The sequence below is a fragment of the Amborella trichopoda genome, chromosome 7 (genome assembly GCF_054954075.1).
Source record: "Amborella trichopoda isolate Santa Cruz 75 chromosome 7, AtrichopodaSantaCruz75HAP2 v2.0, whole genome shotgun sequence".
Lineage (NCBI taxonomy): Eukaryota > Viridiplantae > Streptophyta > Magnoliopsida > Amborellales > Amborellaceae > Amborella > Amborella trichopoda.
The window spans coordinates 17,700,947-17,713,987 of record NC_142342.1 but is presented as its reverse complement, the minus strand read 5'-3'; the positions used below and the strand labels follow the sequence as shown (position 1 = coordinate 17,713,987).

At 33.3% G+C, this 13,041-nt stretch overlaps 1 long non-coding RNA gene across 7 annotated transcripts; it reads left to right on the top strand.

Moving 5' to 3' along the window:
- Positions 1 to 4,056: 4,056 nt before the first annotated feature.
- Positions 4,057 to 11,495, top strand: LOC105421189 (uncharacterized). 7 transcript variants are annotated; one of them, XR_016059961.1, is made up of 4 exons: positions 4,057 to 4,384; positions 4,476 to 4,736; positions 9,401 to 9,531; positions 11,164 to 11,495. It is a non-coding gene; the product is annotated as an uncharacterized LOC105421189 (long non-coding RNA). The 7 variants fall into 7 exon arrangements; XR_016059959.1 differs by having other exon boundaries at positions 4,058 to 4,384; positions 11,134 to 11,495; XR_016059960.1 differs by having other exon boundaries at positions 4,059 to 4,384; positions 11,091 to 11,495.
- The last annotated feature ends 1,546 nt before the right edge of the window (positions 11,496 to 13,041 follow it).

Below are 13,041 nucleotides of genomic sequence, written 5' to 3'. Positions count from 1 at the left end.
GTAACATGTGAAAGGCATTCCCAGGCACTGGTCTAATATTTTAAGGCCAAGCCTTTTAAGCTTTCTCTACCGTATAAAATTTATATACTTCTCCTTGTCCAATGGACTGTTGAGAAGGCCCCAATCACAATGTAACATCTCTACACTATTTTATTTTTCATTTTTTTACAAATATTTTAGCACCAAATTTTGAGTGTCCACTTCCTCAATTAAACTTACATCGGTAAGAAATACAAAATAATGCTCAATAAAATAAAATAATCAAAATACCCCTAAAAAGTGTAAGGGGTATTTTGATCATTATATTTTATTGAAAAACTCTTTTTAATATTTTTTTTAAGTATACCTCATTGAGAAAATGGCACATACCAAACTTCATATTCATAAAATTCGTAAAAATATAAAAATAAAATATTATAAGGCATCGAATCTACTTGATCTAAATTGGACAGCTGGATGGGGGAAGTATAGAAACATTTCCCATCTTTTAAACCTTAAATCTAAGAGTGATTTACGAATGGACCCTAAAATTTTTCCTAAAATACAAAATGCTCCATTTATAGGTGAAAAGTACAAAGAAAGTTAGTCAACCCACTTTTTTTAAAAAAATAAAAATAAAATTTGGACCGAAGATTCTGTCTTCAGAGTTAAGGGCAATTTTGAAAAAAATAACAAAAAAGGCAAGATGACCGACCTTCCGCCTATAAATGAAACATTCAGAATTTTAGAAAAAAAAAAAATTCGAGTCTCTATATAAATCAATCTAAATCTAAAAACAAAAAGATTAAAATTAAAATATTGAATTAAAAGATCCATCTCTAAAAGCCAATCATGTCTTATAACATAACTATCCTCACTCTTACTAAATAATGATAGGGTGATTTGTTGAGGCCCAATTCTTAAAGATATGGGTCAAGGCCCTACAAATATAGGGAAAGGGAGAGTTATTATGATGATTGGGGTACTTTATATTACTTGGCCTTTCTCTCTCTAGTACTTTTTTCTAACAAATAAATAAAAGCAACATCAAAAATGGATTGCCCACTTTTTGGATTTGGGTGTAGTCTCTATAAGGTTGCAACCTTAAACAATCCAATTAAGACGCAGCTCCAAAATCTTGAGATTATCTGAAAATCTATTTTTATATTTAATTATAAAATTTTAAACTTTAAAGATAGTTAAAATCAAGTAGATCTACACATATGAAAATATTGAAAATGGACGGTCTAGATAATGTGTCACAAGATGCAAAATTTATGGGACTCATAAATTTTATTTTATTGTTTTTCATTTTCATACATCTCGATGTCGAGATGATCAATTAGAAGGTTTTTCAACATTAAAACAACATTCTCCGATGTATTTTTGATGTGCATATGTAATTCTACATTTTAAGGTTGCAACCTTATATACTATTTCCTTTGGATTTTCTTTTGTCACTTTTAAAATGTGCACAAAGCTTCAAATATTTTTAACTTTTTTAACTCATATCATGAAATTTGGAGGGTATGTGCACCTAATTATGCGCTTTCTACAAATAATATCAAAAAGCAATTCATATAATCTAAAATAACCAAAATACCCCTCAAAGTCTTAGGGGCAAATTAGTCATTTTATTTTTAAAATGGTAACTTTAAAATATTTTTTTTATAAGTGTAGGTCATTTAGATGTGTAGAAACCAAGATTTTTGACCCACCCACAGAAAAACAAAAAAAATTAAAATTAAAATACTTTAACATGCTCTAGATTGTCCAATCAAATCAAACCAAGATTTTTAGACCCACCCACACAAAAACAAAACAAAATTAAATTGAAATACTTTGACATGCTCTAGACTGTCCAATCAAATCAAACCAAGATTTTTAGACCCACCCATACAAAAACAAAAAAAAAATTAAAATTGAAATACTATGACATGCTCTAGAATGCCCAATCAAGATTTGATGGTTGAGATCCAAAGTAATTTAGGTGATTGTAGAGTTTCAAAGGTGTTTCAACATTTTTTTTCTTAGAATTTTTATGTTTTTTATAAGTGCTTAAGGGGGAGAAGCATAGATGACCAAAATTTAGCTCAATCCAATGTGTGTGTGTATATATATAAGCATAGATAACCAAAATTTAGCTCAATCCAATATATATATATATAAAAGATATGCTATCGACTGTATTTCGATAAGAACAATTGTTTCATACCCACATTTCTACAATATGCGGGCTGGTCGCACACTAACCGTGTCCTTTTATAATAATACTTTGTCCAATTTATTTTTTATAGGTTATCGAGGGTGAAAAGTATGAAAACCCAAAATTTTGCTCTATTTGATGCATAGGAAAAATAAAAAAGAATCGAAATACTTACACATGCTCGCACCTTATCCAAATTTTCTCCTTCTAATGTGATACACGTCTATTTCACTTGACCGGCTGTAGATGAGTTATGATTTCAAAATCTCATTCATTTAACAAAGGATGAGGTTTCTATGAGTTAGCTGACTCATATGTACTCGTGTGGCCCCACCAAAATTCACCTGAAAGATAGATTTTACTTCTGAAATTTTAGAGATTCACCATCTAAGCCAAGCTGATCATAAATATGAAAAAAAAAATTTATTTTTTTTATCTTTAAAATGTGTTTTCTTTGTGGGTATGTTTTAGCACCATAGTTGAATTGACACCGTGCGTTGTACATAACGTCCATCTCAAAGATGGACGTTGAAGAGTTGGTGGGCTCTTGCTCCCACAGACTCATGGAACAATTTTCCTTTAACAAATATTTCTATCTCATTAATGGAAACTTTAATAAATGGGTTGAAAGTGGCTAATTTTCAGATCTCCTAATTTTCAATATCTCAACTTAAATCAAAGATAGTTTTCCAAAAGCCCACCGTAATTCCAAAGTGGTTAACCAAACATAGTATTTTCCATTACCCAAAATGCAATCTTTTGGACCCTGAATGTGCGCCATTTATGCTGCTGCTTTAAAATCTAATCTTAAACGTCCATTTCAATAAATGGAACAGTTATGGAGCATATCACGAGCTCCAAATCAAATTTTCCTGAAGGACTATTTATTTGAATGTTTTAGAGCTTTTTAGAGTCTCAATCTTGGAGAAAAAACGGGTTTGTGGTGTAGATTTAAATTATATTGAGAAATTTAACTTTTAATTAGTCATTTTTATTTTTATTTTATATTCAAGTCCTACTTTTGAAGAACAATTGTATTTTTCTTTTAATTTTTATCTATTGGATTAGGTTTAAATTGGGTCAACCCTAGTCCCCAAAGGGTAGGGCCAGGCGTGGACCTAGCTCAACCCTAGTTCCCAAAAGGTCGACTCAAGCTCAGCTCGGCCCTAACTGGGCCAAAAGGGTCCTGGCCCAGGCTCAGCCCTAACCACATCAAGGGCATGATTAATAAAATGAAAAAATATAAACAAAATAAAGAGAAAGATGGCCAAACCGGGCTAGCCATGGCCTAGGCTCGCCCAAGCCTTACCCTTGGGCCATGGTTGCTTGGCCCTCATGCCACGCTCATACCCTAGTTTTTAGGGTCGGGCCGGACCACCCTGCCTATTACCACCACTTATTTCAAGTTTTTAGGTCTTGCGGCTCTCTTACGATATCCCAAAAATGTGAATTCCACCTATTTTGGTGGAATTGATATTTCCACAAAAGAAAAAAAAAACATTTTTAAACGTGAAAATCGGTCTCCAAGTAAAAATGTGACTTCTAACCTAAGGGGGCATCCAAACAACATTTACCAGCCGTTTGTATGGAAATAGGTCTCCCAAAAACTTATTTCCTGGAAACCAAAGGAGTTCTGGTATATGAATTCGATGCCTTTAAAGACGCTGTTCTAATTTTCAGTGAATCGGATGGTTATGAATAAATCGGATGGCTCAAATCATGAGTTTTTTTCACATAATTTAAACTAAATATTTTCCCCCCAAAAAAAACCGCTCCCTACCCGGGGTCTTTAAGACAATCGGATAAATAATAAGGGTACAATAGTAATTTTTCTACCAATACATCTTAGCACCCGCGAACGCATCCCGCATTTGTCTGTAAATGCAAGTAAAGGTATTGACCTAAATTTTGTCTCTCCTCTTTTACCCGCCATTTCTCTGCAACTTAGAATTATTGGATTTTTACAAGCCTTCATCAGGCTATTCAATAGGCTTTAGTCCTATTTTTTCCCGTAATTGCATTTCTTTGCCGTAATTCATCCATTACAGTTTGTGTCACTGTTCTTCTCGAGTTTTCAGTGACTTCATTCTAGCTCCATTGATCACTGTGTGATTTTCCGGTTCTGATCTTAATTATAGTCTTTCATGTATTTTTCGAGCCTATGAGCAATGATTCCCGCCATGTTCCTGAGAAATTCAGGTGAAAACCACTATGTCTATCCATTAATGGTGTAGTTCTGAAGAGATGAGCCCTAATGTGGGCATTGACAGTGTAATTTTCTGGTGTTTAGTTTTTGTTTTTCATGATGAGCTCAAGTCATGAAAAACGCAATGATTTCAGCGACAAAAAAGGCCTATAGATTATCCAGCACTTCATATACAGAGATTTCTCCTTGCTTGCCCTTGCCCAGCCTTCCAGTTTTTTGCGGAGCTCTCAGCTCAGACCTCTCAGTCTTCGACTATCAAAACTTTCAATTCATTGATCGTCTTGAGATACTTGCACAAGCTAGTAGGATTGCAGCTCTCCTCAAAGACACTGATGTTAGTTACCTGTAAGTGCTCCATAGCATTTTTTTAAATATGAAAGATTTGATAATGGTAATAGTAGCAAAAATTTCACTGTAATTTCTACTATTAGTATCAAGAACGGTATCATTTTCACCATTGTCAATATCCACTTTTTGGCAGGTCCGTCATCATCAGTAGCAGCAGTAATAGTGCTTACTATGCCCTTTCTATCTGTTGTAGTATTATTTGTACTATTATTATATTCATTTTAAAGAGGCTAAGTCTGCTCGTTGGGGATTTTGGGTACATACTTCAAAGGTTTGAACTCTTGACCTCCCTTGTGCAAGCCGATATGTCTATGAGCAAGTTGAAGCCTAAGGGGTGCTGTTATTATCTTCATTAGTCTTTAAGAAGTTTATTATCACAATATATTTTGACGGTATGGATGGAAGCATGAGTATATCTGATGGAACTTAGGGGTGGCTCCAGTAGGTGATCAGATGATGGAAAGATGACTTAGGTGGTTTGGCCATATGCAATGTTGACAACAAAGATGACTTAGGTGGTTTGGCCATATGCAATGTTGACAACAACAGCTAGGAGGGGGGATTTGGTTCATGTCGAAGGTTTTAAAAGAGCAAGGAAAAGGCCCATAAGAACATGGATGGAAGTAATAGAAGGATATGGTAACTTATGGTCTGAATGAGGTTATAGCCCTTGACAGAGTGGCATGACGGAACATGATTCATGTAGACAAATAGTTGAGATAATACTTGGATGGTGATGATGATGATGATGATGATCTATTTTGAAAATTTAATTAAGTGATTTTGAATGTTAGTGATTTTATTGATGATCTGTAGAAAACCTAGAATTGTGCTCAATGGTAATGAAAAAAGCCCAAGTTTGCCATAAAATTGGTGAAAAATTTAGTCTTAAGAATGCATTTGGGATATGAAGTTTATTTTTGGCTTTTATTAGAGAAAATTTTATCTTTTGAGAACGTTTATTACAGTTATATCATTGATGTTTTATTTAAAGTTTTGAATCCTTGCCTTCAGGCTTTTGCATTGAGAACTTGTTATGTTTGTTTTGATTTTATCTGGAACAGTCTTCATCTGCACTAGGTCAGTAGAGAACATCAAAATACATAAGAACTTTTGATCACATTATTGGAAAAGGTTGCCTTCTAACTGTTACACTCATGATTATTTTGTACATACTTGAACATTGTGGGAAACATATTTTTTTTTTTTATGGTTAATGAAATTTCATTTCTTCTTGTAAAATGTATAAGTAGATGTCTAAAACAATACATTTGGGAATGATGGAAACTTAAAACAAAGCAGAGCCAAACAAGTCTTGAGTAATGTAGGGAAAAGTACTGAGGTTAACATGTTGTAAAAACATGTATTATTCTCATTTTGTAATGTTTGTTGATCAAGTTATATTGTAATTATGGATTGATTCCCTGCAGGTACATATGTACCCTTATGAAATGGCATTTTTATATATAATATTAATATACAGGCAGGATGATCCAATCCGATATATTTTAAATACACATTGTTACGGTGTATTAGGCACCTTTTTATCCTTTCACTCTCTCCTACTCCCTTCCTTTGTGATTCTTCATCCTTCGTCTTTGTCTCCCACACTTTGTTTTAGGATGAGCACTCAAGATGCTACACTCATTCCATCCTCGAGGTTTCCACTAAAGAGTCACTTTCATACCCCAAAATTGCGTTCCATCTATCTTTCATGCAAAACTAACCAACAAATCCAATCTCTCACTATTTTTATTTCCTGAAATTTAGGAAATTCCTACTAGTGAGCAATTTCTCCTCAACCCTCTCATAATCTGACTCAAAGCTCCTTCTATGTCACCCTTCTTCCACACAAAGGAGAGTCACATTAGTTTTCTCTGTTTGTACAGTTGAAGACTCTGGAATTGCAAGTGAGGGTCACCAAGAAAGTTTATTATAATATAACTATTGGGAAGCCAATGGGGAAAATTATGATGGGTTTGTATGACGATGAGGCATGTGGTATTTGATCAGGTTTTTGGAGGGCTTGTATATTGTCAAATTGATTCAGTCTCAAGAGTTAGACGAAGGCAATCACCCTGGAAACAAAGTTTTGATAAGTGGTGTGGAGAGCTCTGCTTGCCTATAAATACAATTTAAGGATAAATAAGAGACATTTTCGTGAGATTGAACATTAACTACTTATATGAGTTCATGTAGAAGTTTTGATTTTCTTTTTCTTAACCCCGTACTTTATCCATAATTGTTGTAACAAGGAGAACCATGATCCCTCTCTAAGAAAACGAAATGTCCAATCTCATGGTTTTGGGCTAGGTGTTATAGTGATGTTGTTTTTATGACTACATGCAGTGACGATGCTCTATTTGGGATCAAGAATATTGGCCTCTTATTGCTAGCCTCTATGCTTTTCTCTTTGTTGCACTGGTTTTGCTGGCAAAGGGCAAGAAAGACAACGGGGCATGGTTTAACAGGGGAGGGAGAGAAAGGGCAAAATAGTAAAAGTACTTCCACTTAAAAACCTTAGACAGGCTCCCTGACTTAAGGACTTAAGGTTCTAAGATCTTGGCATAATGGTTGGTCCAAATTAGAATACACCCATACATATACATGCATGCATACACACATGGTGTTCAAATTAACAAGTCCAAACTCCCTAAATTCTCTATTTATTACTCTTGTAGATAAGCTTTTTTAGGATAGGCTCTTTGATAGGCTTCTCTCTCTAATCATAATTGACCAAGGAGAATTTAATTCATGTCTCTCTCCCCTTAAAACTTGTCCCACCTTTTTTTAAAGATGAACTAGAGTAGAAATAGGAACAAGGGAAGTAATATAAGAAAATGAAAATAAAATTTAAAAATTTAAGAAAGAAATTCCATTTCACTTGTTAAAAAGGAATTTCTAAGAAAATAGATATTTCAATCATAATAACAAGATAACTTTTTTCAAAAAAATAGGTATCAATGTTAGAACGAAAGTAGAAAACGGTGGAATCTAAGAAATAAAACTAAGCATAAAAGTTCAAGTAAAGATTAATTATGTGAGTTTCAATAAACATGGAAATATAAATGAACTTTGAAATTAATTAAGAAACGTAAATATTTATTAAGGTTTTATTTAGATTAGTATTAAAAATTTGTTTTTATCTAATCTCTCTTGGTTAGCTGGTTAGGGTATATGCACAAAGGCCCAAGTTATTGTTATTAGACAACTACATATTTAGAACTGCAGCTGATGAAAAACGATAGCTATGTTCCGAGAACCTGTAATTTGTCAGTGCTCCAAACTCACCCTCATCGTCTAACCAATGAGGGAAAAATATTATGCCCGAGTTCTCAAAAAAAGGAAAATATTTTCCCCACTATTTTAATTATGATGAGAATTTGTTAGAGCCTTACTGAACAAAATATACAACTATTACTTTGTGGTTAATTGGGAGAGAGAAATAGTATGCTTTCTTCAAAAAACTTGACTACCTGTATCAACCAATGTTTTAAACTTGGCTCCTTTTTTGGAATTCAGGCCTTGGTCTGCTCGAGTTACTCGGGAGAGTCCGAGTCAACTTAACCAAGTTCGCATTGAGTTGGCCAAAGAGCCAAAAATCCAAAAAAATATTAAAAAATCATAGCAAAGGGAAAAACAAAGAGTATATAAATGACGAGAAAATTTGTTTAAAAAGGAAAAAAGGAAAACTGATTAAAAATAATTATCTTCTTAGAAAAATTAGAAAAACAAAAAACATCATAAAACAGTAGAAGTACATAGAAAACTAATTTTGAGTCAACTATAATTGATTTAGTCAAAGATTAAATTAATTACAAATCCTTTATAATTAATTATAAATGACTTATATACAACACAAGTTTTGGGGGGACATAGGCTGTATCCTGCCAAGTCTGAGTTACCCAGGCGAGTCCAGGTTGACGTGCCTGAGTCTGAAACACTGATCTAATCTATTCTGGTCCTATCGTGGAATACTGATTAGAAATAACTTGAAACACACTAGTACTATGACAATAAAGTGTCCATGGAGAATCGAGTTGAATAGCTGGATGAGGTACGATTTCAAGTTGAAGAGATTTTTTGAATAGCTGGATGGCCATTGATTCTGCTTAATGGAAAGGCATTTGCATTGAGCAGCTCATCTGTGTTCTATAATTACTTTTGGGGTAAATTAGCAAAAGGCTATTTCTCAAATGGCTTAAAAGCTCCATCCTTTCATGTAAATCACCTTTCAGCTCCAAATATGACTATCTTACCCTTGTGTTTGACTTATTTTCAAAAGTTTGGCCTTATATATTGCTATAAAGGCATGTAAAGTAATTAAAAGTATAAAGATGCCACTTCGTATTTTGGAAAAGGTATTCTTGGTTGTCCAAAATTAAAGATAGGTACCGAGGATCCATGACTATTATGTTATATGTCCTTGTTTATTCATTGTATGTGTCATAAAAGTTCTATTGAAACTAATATTTACTCTCTGACTGAGATAGTTTGCATGATGTATTTGATTCAGGTAACCTGTTTCTATTTAGTAGAAATATACTAGTATGCTAGCTAGGAATTCCATCGACATTTCCTTTCTTCTTTTTTTGTTTCCTCAGATCTCTCTAATTAAGTGTTTATTTCTGATTAAGAATGGTGCTGTTTAAGTTCCTCAGGTTTCATTAAGAAGCAGACTCATCATAACTTGCCATCTGAAGGGAAAACCTTGGAGGAAAAGGTTAAAACTGCTGTCCTGGAAGAAAGATTTTCAAAAGGGTCTCAGCACCACTCAGATGGGCTTATTAATGTATGCAATTCCTGTTTGACGTTAATCTATGCTTGATGTTTTGTTCTCAGTTGCCCTGTTTCTTTGAATAGGAGTCATAGGTTGATTTAGGCAAAATTTTCAGTCATGTAATTCATGGATGTTATATCTTCATGTTTTACTTTTCTTAAAAACCTAATTAGATAAAGGAAAAAAATTACCCTTGTTGAAGGGTATTTGGTTTCCGTTCCATGCATTTCTGCATAAAGTTCATGAGTGCATCATGATTTCATTAACTATAATTTATGCGATGTGTTCTCTACATAAATGTTGCAACACTATAAACCAGTGTTTAAAAAAACGCCGAGTCGAACCGGACTCGCCCGGTTCAACTCGAGAATCGCCATGGACGGATCGAATCGGCGAAAAAACGGGAATCGTTCGGTTCTAGAGAGAACCGGACGATTTTGCACAGTGACTCGCCGATTCACTGAACAGAATCAGCGAGTCCCGTACAGTGAATCGGCGAGTCCCGTAAGGATTTTTTTTTTTTTTTTTTTTTTTTTTTAATCCATGATAGATTTTTTTGTAATACTTGATTGATTTTTTTGTAATCCATGATCGAATTGTTTTTTTTTTTTTTTTGTAATCCATGATTGAATTTTTTGTTTTTTTTTTTTTTTTTGTAACCCATGATAGAATTTTTTGTAATCCATGATCGAATTGTTTGAAATCCATGATCAAAATGTTTGTTTTTTTTTCTTGTAATCCATGATCGAATTTTTTGTTTTTTTTTTTTTTTTTTGTAACCCATGATAGAATTTTTTGTAATCCTTGATCGAATGTTTTGTAATCCATGATCGAAATGTTTGTTTTTTTTTTGTAATCCATGATCGAAATGTTTGTTTTTTTTTTTTGTAATCCATGATCGAATTTTTTGTTTTTTGTTTTTTTTGTAACCCATGATAGAGTTTTTTGTAATTCATGATTGAATTTTTTGTAATCCATGATCGAATTGTTTTTTTCTTTTTTTGTAATCCACGATCAAATTTTTGTTTTTTTTTGTTTTTTTTTTTTGTAATCCATGATCGAATTTTATGTAATCCATGATCGAATTTTATGTAATCCATGATCGAATTTTTTGTAATCCATGATAGAATTTTTTGTAATCCATGAATGAATTTTTTGAAATCCATGATCGAAATGTTTGTTTTTTTTTCTTGTAATCCATGATCGAATTTTTTGTTTTTTTTGTAACCCATGATAGAATTTTTTGTAATCCATGATTGAATTTTTTGTAATCCATGATCGAATTGTTTTTTTCTTTTTTTGTAATCCACGATGGAATTTTTTGTTTTTTTATGTTTTTTTTTTTTTTGTAATCCATGATCGAATTTTATGTAATCCATGATCGAATTTTTTTTTGTAATCCATGATAGAATTTCTTGAAAATTTGTGATTTTTTTTTTTAATCCACGATCGAATTTTTTTTTATAATCCATGATAGAATTTTTTGAAAATTTGTGATTCTTTTTTTTTAATCCATGATCGATTTTTTTGAAAATTTGTTAATTTTTTTTTTTAATCCATATTACTCAAAGAGAAAATGAGAGAGATGATGATTCTGAGGCCAACCTATCTCAGCCATATTATTCACATATCGAGTCCCAACAGCAACAGTGTAGAGATGAGCACGACAGTGCAGGTGAGCATGAAGGATGGACAAGCTTCGGGGATTTTAGATTGGGAACACAACAAAAACTAACACTCAGGGATTTGGGAATAGTCAGACGCTTGCTAATATCGATGATTCGTTTTTAGATCGAATCAATGAATTGTTAAACGAATTCAATCAATGGCACCAGCGTGATCAAGAAGAACAATAACGTCGTCTATCATTTTATTTTTAGATCATATGTTACTAATTTTATGTTTTATTGTAGTCCATGTATGTTGATATACTTATTTCACGATAATTCTATGTTTATCCTTTTGTGTGATGTAAATTAAATGCTGAATGACGGTTCATGCAGGGAAAGGACATATCAATATTCGCATATTCATTCAAAAACATGAAAATTTTTAATGGAGTACCCTCATTTCTTATTGAATTTCTAAAAAATAATATTTATAATGAATTTTAATAATTTTTTTGGATTTTTTTTAAGTTTTATTCTGACCGATTCACCCGATTCTCGATCCGGATCGTCGATCCGGATCGGTTTTTTGGGTGCCCGATCCGGATCACCGATCCGTTTTTTAAACCATTGCTATAAACAAGTCGATTGCCAATTTTAGCATGTGTACTAATAAATTTCAGACCAATGTCAATGACCTCAATGATTGGGTTTTGCCTTCATTCTTGATGTGCATCTTTTTCTATTTTGATGAATAACACTCTTGGCCTCTTCATGATTTCACAATGGCTACAATAGATCACTAGGAAAGGAAGAGATAAATCCCACATGAAATCTCTTTGGATTTTTGGAGAGCATTGCCTCTATTAGACCCACCATGTCATTTGCTACTCTTATGAGCATTTGGAATGAGATCGCCTTTGAGCAGCAGGAAACTTCTCTTAGCAATTTCTGTCTTTTATGGCTTAGGAAATGCATACTAAACCATCTTATCATGTTTAGAGGGTCCAGTCTACAACCAGTAGGCTGGAAATGGATATAAACTAGTCCCTTGCTGTTGAAGAGAGGCCTAGCCTATGCTTCTATGGAAGCCACCATGCAAAATAATTTAATAAAGGTCTTATTAAATCTTTCAAATCCTAATCAGTCAAATCAAATGGTTGTAAGCAGCGTTTTAAAAATCGCCGAGTCGAACCGGACTCGCCCGGTTCGACTCGGAATTTACGAAAAAGGGACCGGATCGGTTCAAAAACCGGGAATCGTCCGGTTCTAGAGAGAACCGGACGATTCCGCACAGTGACTCGCCGATTCACTGTGCGGAATCGGCGAGTCCGTGAAGAACACGGGTTGCACAGTGTTCTTCACGGATTTTTTTCAAATTTGTCATTTTTGATCATTTTTTTTGTTTTTTTCGGCACGTGATCTGTTTTTCAGGCTGTAAACAGCTTTATTCAGCTTTTTTAACGATTTAATGGTGGAAAAATTGGTTTTTTTTGGATCAAGAAAAATTCGGGGTTTAGGGTTTCCGCCATTTTTGAAATTTCATGCCAAATAGGGCATGAATCTTTCAAAATTTGTTGGCATATTGATCTTAAAGCTGTGAATCAAAAGATTTTGTTACTAATTTGTGAAAATCGTTGAGAAAAACAGACTTTTTTGGAGATTGAAGGCTTCGGTTCACAAAAACAGGTAAGAACTTTGGGTTTTTTTGTTTTTCCGCCATTTGATTTATTTCATGGTATATTTTGAACAAAATGAGTTCAATAATTAGGGTTTTTAATCTTTATTGTGTCTAGTATGATTTAAAATTTTTAATTTTACGTAATCTGGTCAATTACAGCAAGAAATTTGATATGAACAGTGAGATGTCAGGGGAAAAAAATTCCGCTGTTTTTTTTTTTTTTTTTCCGCCTTT